The 10,433-nt window shown below is 39.2% G+C and overlaps 1 pseudogene; it reads right to left on the minus strand.

The window, feature by feature from the left end:
* Positions 1 to 597: 597 nt before the first annotated feature.
* On the minus strand, positions 598 to 1,302 carry LOC111146881 (annotated as a pseudogene).
* Between the last annotated feature and the right edge of the window lie 9,131 nt (positions 1,303 to 10,433).

Here is a 10,433-nt window from a genome sequence, read left to right on the forward strand (position 1 = left end):
TCCCCTCTACCTCCCTTAGGTAACAAATATGAAGAATTGGGTGAGTACTTGTCCCATTCTCTCTTTGGTCAATCATATAACCTGATTTTGGGAGGGTTGGGGAGGTGGGGGCCAGTGTTGCTCTTCGTTTTACATTTCAGTTTACAAGCAGTCACTGTTTATTAACTGACTGGATTGCAAAAATAATCATGATAGTACCTTAGTTCATTCTTCTGTTAAAAAGAAAACCACAGACCAAAAAGTGGTGTCACATAGGTTAAGGGCCCAGGTCAGTAAACCCAGACTTAACACCTAAACTTACTGCAGTTTCAACTGCCTGAAAATGTAACCTTTGACCAATCAACATGAGAATTTTCTGGCCAGCACTAGGAAATTTCTTGATAGACCCCTTCATTTCCCCTAGGAAGGTGACCTTACCTAAAATAATGGATTCTTTGCTTATAACTTCCTTTCCTCCACTCCCTCTCTACATTTAAACTTTTCCTTTTCTATAGTCCTTTGGAGCTCCCTTCTACTTGCTAGATGGAATGCTCCTCCATTCCTACATCAATTAATAAAGCCCATTAGATCTTTAACATTTACTTGGTTGAATTTTTGTTATTTAACCTTTCTAATAAACCTGTTGATTTGGTCTTCCTTGTGGCCAGCATCTCCACCTCCTATGAAATGAATGTTCTTTTTCCTCAATCCACCTCATACAGAAGATAATTGGGAGAACCAGTGGAAGCTGGTTTAAAGCATTTGCCAGTAGTGTAGGTCCCATTAATCAGATCCTCCATTCAGACAATGCCATATTTACCAAGAGATTCAGCAACCAATTCTTGCTGGTTTTCCCATAACTGTGAAAGAAAACACATCATTTACTGACTTCAAGTTTGGATGCCCCCTTCCAATATATGGTTCCACAATCTTTACCACATTAACTGAAGCATCACTGAGCTTAACAAAGGTACCACTGAATATATGGTGAAGGCAAAGAAGCTGGAACACCTTCCAGAACTTTAGGGTGACCCCTTTAATACTGATCCTGATGACAGATGTCAATATGGGTTCTGCAGGTACATAGAAGTTGCCGGATTTTCTTGCCATCCTCACTATTCTGGTAGTGGTTCTGTACATCTGTCTTTGTGATAGTTTACCTTTTTCAAAGATAAAGCTTTTTCCTTGCTTTTCAAAACATCTTTTGGGCAAACTTCTTTCTTAAGCTTTCAATGTTCAGTTCTGTGCTTTTTTTTTTTCTTTTTTCTTAAGGATTTCTGGCATAGCAGGGACCATCTTTTTCTTCTCTTCTGCACCTTCCATGGTTCCAGCCAGAAAAGAGAACCACATAATCTGTTTTTCATTTTTAATTTTTACAACAGGCTGATATTATCCCTTTTACTTTGAATTTTCTTTTTTTCACCTTACTATATATTGTAAACATCCTTCTTGTTTGGGACATTGAAAGATCTCAATACAACATTTTCCGTTGTGTATTCCGTTGTGTGTATTTGTGCATGTGTGTGTGGCACTTGTGTGTGCCATAATTTATTCAGCCCCTATTCGTGGGCGTTCAGATTGTTTATGTTTTATTGATGAAAAAACGAATACTCCAGAAGGCATTATTCTATATATGTCCTGTATCAAATGTGCTTTTTTTTACTGTGAGAATTCACGAACTAGAGTTGCTATCTGACATAGACTGATTTTAATTCAAATAATTGCTGCCAGATTTATTCACCAAAATAGTAGAAAAATTCACACGTCTATCACCAAAGGACTAGAATGCCATAACTTTGATTATTTGTCAGCAATGGTTGTTATTTCTTATTTAAAACATTTGCCAAGGGCACCTGGGTGGCTCAGTCGTTAAGCACCTGCCTTCCACCAGGTCATGATCCCAGTGTCCTGGGATTGAGCCCCGCATAGGGGCAAGAAGCCTGACTCTCCCTCTCCCACTTCCCTCGCTTGTGTTCCCTCTCTCGCTGTGTCTTTTTCTGTCAACTAAATAAATAAAATCCTTAAAAACAAAAACAAAACGTTTGTCAATTGGACAAGTGAAAAATATTATTGTCACAATTCAGCATCCTAGGCCAGAGGCTAGGAAGTAAATCCAAAGCAAAGAGAAGCATGCCTGAGAACCTGAAATTCTTAGTTCCACCCATTGATATCTCTTTCTCCACCTGACCCTGGTTTGAGACCCGCTTCCCTCTTTGCAGAGGTCTGAGAAAGTTAAACAGCCAGTGTTTTCCTTGGTAATGTTTTCTTAAAGCTCAACAGGATTATGTCAAGTGTTATTACAAGGAAAGGCCATTGACACACTAGTTTGAAAAGGAAAAGGTGTGTCCACTGGCTAAAATAAATAAAAGGGCAAAACACATAGTAACAGTTAGAAAACTTAACGGTTACAATAGCATTGAGGAAGCAGGTAAGACAAAGCCAGCCTCAACACTTGTAAACTCAGGGTGTCTCCTGAACTTTCACAGCCTATTTCGGGAAATTAAATGTCGAACATCCTTGAAGAGTTCTGATAGTGGCATTGATATTAAAGAAGGTTTCAAAAGTATGTTAACTGTGGTCCTACTTTTGGCCCTACTTGATACCAGTGATTTCAGAATGATTCATGACTAATGTAAGGGTGACCAAGCGTAAATTGCATAACATACTGTTATATGGACACACCTAATTTCATTTTACAGCAAAACAGAAAATGATGTGATTGTTAAATTTTGGCACTTGTTTACTTTCAATTCAAAGTGTGGACAAAATTATTCTTCATAAGTGGCAAGTGATTCAGCTTCAATTAGAAGCAGTCCTATTAGTTGATAGGGGCAATGCACGGACTTGTAGAGGATGTGAAAATCATCCGACATTCCAAATCGTATTGTTCATATATCAAGGGAAAGAAAACACTACAAGAAATGATGCCACAAGCACAAGTTTGCCACAGTCCCTGAAACAGGTAGAAAATTCTGACATAAGAGCCTAAGGCAGCTCAGGAATAAAATGTTCTACCTAAAACATTACATAGTATGGGCCTCTCACTGGACAGTACCTGCTATGTCAGAGATCAGAGTGGAAAATAATGGACAACTACTATGTAAAAAACCAAAATCATCAATTCAGATATATTTACAGGAAATATAGCCAAAAGAGACATTCATGCTGGAAGAGTGTGTGCACATTGCTATTTGCCTCTCACATGGTATGATATCTGTGGGTCTGCACATAAGCCTCATGCACTCATCTACAACCTGACAGGCAGAAGACTCTTATAGTCATCTTTCTTAATTAATGCCCCCAATCTAGCACAGTGTCAGGTATAAAGTAGATGCTCCACACATGTTAAACGTAGAAACTGAAACACTGAGGCTAATCCACTGGAAATTGATGTAGTTAGATCAGTTGATTTATCAGAGCTATGGACTGAATTGTGTCCCTTTCCACCCTGCCCCCAAAAATTCTTATACCGACATCCTAACCCCCAGTGTGATTATATTTGGAAGTGGGGCTTTTAGGAGGTATTAAGGTCAGAAAAGTGGAGTCCTGATCCAACAGGTTTGGTGCTCTTATAAGAAGACAAAAAGAGATCACGCGAATACACCAAGGAAAGCTGTATGACCATACACGGAAAAGCGGTCATCTACAGGCCAGGAAAAGAGCCCTCTTGCCAGAAACAGAATTGGTTAGCACCTTGATCTTGGATTTCCAGTCTCCAAACTAGAGAAAATAAGTTTCTGCTATTTAAGCCACCCAGTCTATTGTATTTTGTTATGACAGTCCAAGAAGACCAAATCAATAACCCAGTAAAAATGCTAATGCTTTTCATTGGTCTTATGACAATGAACAAGACCAAAGATAAATGACTTTTTTAAAGTCATTATAATGATCATCCAAGAACTAATTTCAGCACAATTATTTGACAGGTATGAAAGCTTAAAAATAGTATATAACAAAGTAGATTAGAGGAGAAAAATCAAAATAGTAAAGTTGTAAATTAACACAAAAAGATTTTGTTTAATGTAGAACCATTTATTCAGCTTTCATGTCACTTGACAGAGGATTCTTTAATTATGTCTTATTAGCTCTAATAAATTTTGAAAACCATTTTAACCTAATGCAAATTTCCCACTCTCTTCTTAGATTTCATCAAAGATTGGTAACACATTGCAAAGTGTTACTTTCAAACTATAGCCCACTATATTTTCTAATTTGGAAAGAGAAATGCTCTGAGTATTTCTAATGAAGCATAGGATCCCACACAAAACGAAATGTCATTTATTTCTCATATTTGTCTCATGATATGACATGTTTTATGTAAAGTTGGTCATCAGAAATTTGCAAACCAAAATTAGAGAGATAACAGTTAGCAATTCTACCTTCACTACAGAGTTCCTTGAATGAAAGTTGCCTTTATTGAGTAAGGGAATGAACGAAGAAATGTGACACATTCTTTATACATTTATCATTATGCTGCCCAAAATGACCGTACTAGCATAGATTGAGAAATCAAGATCTAGATTACTTTCTCACATTTACCAAGTTTTAAAGCAATAAATAGAAAGACATTCTAAGCCATTAACACAAACATGCTTGACATTTTCATAACAGTACAAGCAACTTAAGAAGGACAATAGTTTGATTCTTCTGAAGGTCATGGCTTTTGCTTTTGCTTTTCATTTTTTTTTTCTTCAAAAACCGTACCTATCATGTTGAATTGCTGGCCTGAAGATGAGCTAATTTCTAGGGCATTCTGACACATTTGTTACCAAATCTCTCCAGCAATTTTAGAATTGTCACAGTGACACGTGAACATTTAAAAACTAAAACTTGAAATAGTATTCTCTAATACTTCCTGAGCCTTTTTATTGATAGTTATGAGCCTCATGAATGGAATGTGTTACTTTTTCCTGTGACAAAAACTTTGAAAGTAAAATTCTGAGTTTTATTCCTTGCCATATCATTTTACTCTAAAATGCATGTCCAAAGAGATTCTCCAAACTGTATACTATTGCACCATGTGGAGAACATTTGTAACTACGTCAACATATACTGTTTCTAGGCACGAAGAGAGAGGTAATTTGTTATACCCACATTAGAATATTACCAGAGTAACAGAACTAACATGACCCACTGGGTTCTTAGGTGCAGGGCTCAGTGCTGCAAATGGTGTTAATCAGAGCTCAGAAAGTTGGCAGTTGTGAAAGCCTCTTTGAGAGACTTTAAGAGGTCATTAGTGACTCTTCCAAAACACAAAAGCATCAAATAGGGCAATGTGTTGGATGGAGAGAAAACAAAATATGGAAAGCATAGGAGAAAAGACCTAAGGTTGCTCTTCTTCCCTGAGAAGGCACGCTCAAGCTGCAAATCACCCATGAGTTTTAGAGGAAGCAATGGTAGCTAGTCCACATGAAAATACCTTGCCTGCATGATCTAGAAGAATAAAAAATTAACCACCTGCTAACCTACAGGGCTAGATCCACAGACGTCAAAATGACCAGAGGACATTTGGAAGAGACACCTGAATCTGAAAAGAAAGGCTCTGTACACCTTCAGTCACTGTGCCTGAGAGAAAGACTCTCCGAAAGGACACCTGAGTCTTATTTAATGTTATATACCAATTTTACCTCAATTTTTAAAAAATCAAGAATTTGGAGGCATAGAAAAGAACTCTGCTTCATATTAAGCTATCGATAACCCCATGTTTTCTTTGTTCAGTCAGTACTTACTGCCTCCTGGGAATAAGATTCTAAAGAAGGATACGACACAGAACAAGCAGATATGATTTCTATCCTCAGTTTACAATCTAACACTCACCTGACTTTTCTCCTCTTCTGCCTCTTTTGCTGGTACTTCCTTATATCTTGACCTCTGGATTCTGGAGTGCTCCAAAGCTCTGTCCCTGAGCAGCTTCTCTCTTTTTATCTACACGCTTCTTCTGGTTGAACTCATCCAGTTTTGTGGCTGTAAGTACCATCCACACGCCCAATGACTTCTAAATTTACATCTCCAATCAGAGCCTCTCTTCTGAATTCCAAATGCCTAATCAACAAATCCACTTGGAAGGCATTTCAAACAAGATGACTAAAATTGATTTCTGATCACCATCTATCTGACCCAAGCTCCACACCTGCCCCTTTCCAGTCTTCCCCATAAAATATAACAGCAACCCCATCCTTTCAGTTAGTAACCAAAATTCCAGGTATCATCTTTGATGCCTTTCTTTCTTTTAAATTTTTTTTTTTTTAAGATTTTATTTATTCATTTGACAGACAGAGATCACAAGTAGACAGGCGGGCAGAGAGAGAGAGGGAAGCAGGCTCCCCACCGAGCAGAGAGCCCGATGCGGGGCCCTACCCCAGGACCCCGGGATCACGACCCGAGCCGAAGGCAGAGGCTTTAACCCACTGAGCCACCCAGGCGCCCCCTTTGTCAGGAAATTCTATTTACTCTATCTTCAGAACACATTCAGAATTAATCACACAGCCCGAGACATGACTATTTGTGCCTGTATGATTGCAATCCCCTCCTAACTGTGCCCCTATTTTATGCTTGTCCGGATTCATCATATTCTTTAAAGTGCAGAAATAGAGATTCAATTAAAACATAATCTTATTCCGCTACTCACAACATTTCAGTGGCTCCCCAGCTCACTCAGAAGAAAAGCCAAAAGACCTATGTAATCTGGTCTCCACTACTTCTCTGAACGTGTCTCCTTCTACTTTCTCCTTGTCATTCCACCTTAACTAAACTGGCCTCATAACTATTCTTTGATCAGAGCAGGCAAGCCTTTGCTTAAGGCTTTGCACTTAGTGTTCCCTCTGCCAGAAAAGTACTTTCTCCTAATAAGACAAATAATCTTAGGAAGCAGTGGGAGTACACACATGAAATTTTAAAATTTGCGTTTCCTTTACTATGTTTTAGAACTCAGACCACCCACTACTTGGTACTGACCTCATCCCAGTTTGGTGATATTAGCAACATTCTTTATATATAAATGCTTTAAGTCTTGCTTTAAGCCTTTCTCTCCACTCAGAGAATTCTAACCATCAACACAGTACACTTGACATAAATTTTTATCAGATCCAACTTCAACATAAAGCACAGTATACCATAGATCATAGTACAGCCTGGTTAGTGGTATCAATTATTTCACAAATGCTAAAGTTGAACTTGAAAAGTTGAGCAGGTGGGGCACCTGGGTGGCTCAGTGGTTTAAAGCCTCTGCCTTCGGCTTGGGTCATGATCCCAGGGTCCGAGGATTGAGCCCCATATCAGGGTCTCTGCTTGGTGGGGAGCCTGCTTCCTCCTCTCTCTCTTTCTCTCTCTGCCTGCCTCTCTGCCTACTTGTGATCTCTGTCTGTCAAATAAACAAATAAAATCTTTAAAAAAAAAAAAAGTTGAGCAGGAAAGCATAATTTTCTTGTTTGTAAAATTCTGTCAAGATAATAGACTTTCACATGCATATTTTTCTCTAATACTTCACAAAACTCTGCTGATTAAAAAAAGTTAAAAAAAATAAAGTCTTTAGAGAGAAGATAATGTGATAGAGAAATGGTGGGGGCACAGAATGTTTTATCAACAAATAAGAAATATCAACAGATTTCTGAAAGGTAAAAAAATGAATAGCACTGTATAGATGGGTAAAACAAGCCAGGAAAGTCTTGAGTAAACTGTTGAGTAATTGCAAAGGGGTGCCTGGATGGCTCAATCAGTTAAGCATCTGCCTTTGGCTCAGGTAATGATCACAACATGATCCCAGGGCCCTGGGATTGAGCCCTCTCCCCCTGCTCATGCTTTCTCTCTCTCTCTCTCTCAAATAAATAAACAAAACCAAAAGAAGAAGAAGAAGGGGAGGAGGAGGACAATGAGGAGGAGGAGGAGGAGGAGGAAGCAGAGGAGGAGGAGGAGGTAAGGAGGAGGAAGGAGAGGGAGAAGAGAAGAAAATCATATGGATAGGACATGTATATCGTGATTTTCCCAGGACAGTCTTTAACCCTAAAAATATTTTTGCTAAGTGAAAGAAGTCACAACCTATCATATGATTCCATTTACATGAAATGTCTAGAACTGTTAAAACACAGACCCAGAAAATAGATTTATGCTTGTCAGGGGCTAGGAAAAGGAGGAAGCAGGAGTGATTACTAATGGGCATGGGTTTCTTTTGGGAATAATAAAAGGGTTTTGGAACTGAATAATGATTGTGGTTGCACAGTTCTGTGACTATATTAAAACCACAGAATCTTTTACTTACAAGGGTGAATTTTATGGCATGTATATTATATTTCAATAAAGCTTTTATTTAAAGAAATGTAAAGACTAGTAAGTTTTAAAAGACATTATTATAAATAATCATGAAAAGGCAAGAAATGGTAAAAGGGATACAAAAAAAATCTTTATCAGGATTCAGATAAAGGATCATCACTTTCAACTGGGATTATTATGGGATCCTATGAAAAATAAGACAATAAAGCTAAATACTGAAGGATGGATGTCACTGGGATTTTTTTTTAATAAAAAAAAAAGAAGGTAAGAAAAAAATACCAGTGAGGGAGGAAAATGTATAAGCAAAGATCTAGAAGCAGGAAATGGAGAAAAGGAATAATTATAAAAATCCCATGGGGTTGTAAATGAAGTATAGAAAAAAAATGAGAACGCCCAATTAATCATTTGTAAGTTATACTCTAGACCAGTGTTAGCACTAACCAGCTTTAGCACTATTAACATTTTGGGCCAGATAAATTTTTGCTGTAAGGAGCTGTCTTGTGCATTGCAGGATGTCTAATAGTATCCCAGGCACCTCCTGCCCTAGTTATGGCAATCAAATATGTCTCCAGATATTACCAAATGTCCCCTGGGAGGCAAAATCACCCCCAGTTGAGAACTATTGTTTTAAAAACACAGTCATTGATGATTTGAAGCACAGGATGACATTATAAAAATAAAGTCAAGAAAGTTAAACTGGCAAGACTTCTCACATTAACCAGGTAGAGCAGGCAAGAGAGAAAAGTTAACATATTTTTTGCAATATTCCTAGTCAAAGATAATCGGGTTCTGAAACACAAAAGTGATCATGGAATTGGAAATGACCAATTAAGAGATCTTTACTTAAGGAGAGAAGACACTCCTTCTAGGTATGGAATCAAACAGCTTATCAATATTTGTTGTTTTGACAAAAGGAAGGAAAGACAGGAATCAAAGATGACCTTGATGATTGAGCCTAAATGACAAAGGAGTGGTTGTAACAAGGGTGTGGAATAGTGAGGGAGGCAGGATTAAAAGGGAACACGAGGAGTTTAATCCTTTCAACTGCTAAATAGAACATGCTAGGAGAGGGCACCTTGGTGGCTCAGTTGGTTAAGTGACTGCCTTCAGTTCATGATCCTGGAGTCCTGGGATCAAGTCCCACATCAGGCTCCCTGCCCAGCAGGGAGCCTGTTTCTCCAGCTGACCTCTCTCCTCTCATGCTCTCTCTCTCATTCTCTATCTCTCTCTCCCAAATAAATAAATAAAATCTTCAAAAAAAAAAAAAAAAAAAGAACATGCTAGAAGAGTATCCAGATAGAAATGTCAAGCCAGAAATTGAATAAACTGAGACTGAACTTTGGGGGAAATTTCAGGAGTGTAAATATGGATTTAGAAGCTATTTACAGGGAAAGTAGAGTCAAAGTCATGGGCTGAGATTGCCCAGGAGGAGAGTGCAAAGTAGAAAAGGGAGAAACCAGGGGGAGAGCAAGATGGCAGAGGAGTGGAAGACCTAAATATCATCAGGTCCAGGAGTTCAGCTAGATAGCTCTTGAACCAATCTGAATAGCTATAAACACAAGAGGGAAGAGAAGAGAAGAGGAGCAGCAATTCTAGGAACAGAAAATCAAACACTTTCTAGAAGGTAGGACGTGCAGAGAAGTGAATCTGGCAACATTCTGGAAGACAGACTGGGGGGGGGGGAGAGATAGGGCAGTGATAGAGCAGTGGAGCACAAAATCAAAACTTTTAGAAATCTGCTCCACTAAGAGATGTTGCTCCAGAGGCTAAGTGGAGGATGGAGCCCTCACAGGGGCAGTGTGGTCTCAGGACCTGTGGGGTCACAGAAAGACCGGGGGTGTCTGAGTGTGGCAGAGCTCCCTGGTATCAGAACAGGGAAGCTGGCTGCAGAGATGGAGCCAAGGAATGGGCTTCAGTTCAGGGTTACCTTAAACACTGATCTGAGGCACAGTCAGGCCACTGCTCTTCGGGCAGGAATCCAACAAGCAACAGTTCCAGGAGACTCACCTTCCTCCTCCAGGAGGAGTGGTGTGGGAGTGTGCTGCAAGAATCAGCTGGGTTTATAGATTCCAAATGGGGCCATGCGCCAGAGACAGAAATGCTCAGTCACAGGCTGGGTGAGCTCGGAGTGCAGCCAGAGACCAGGGAGATAGGAGGGATTAACTGGTCTTCTCTGGCACATTGAGGAG

The sequence above is a fragment of the Enhydra lutris genome, unplaced genomic scaffold, assembly GCF_002288905.1.
Source record: "Enhydra lutris kenyoni isolate GAN:26980312 unplaced genomic scaffold, ASM228890v2 scaffoldscaffold2, whole genome shotgun sequence".
NCBI classification, from domain to species: Eukaryota; Metazoa; Chordata; class Mammalia; order Carnivora; family Mustelidae; genus Enhydra; species Enhydra lutris.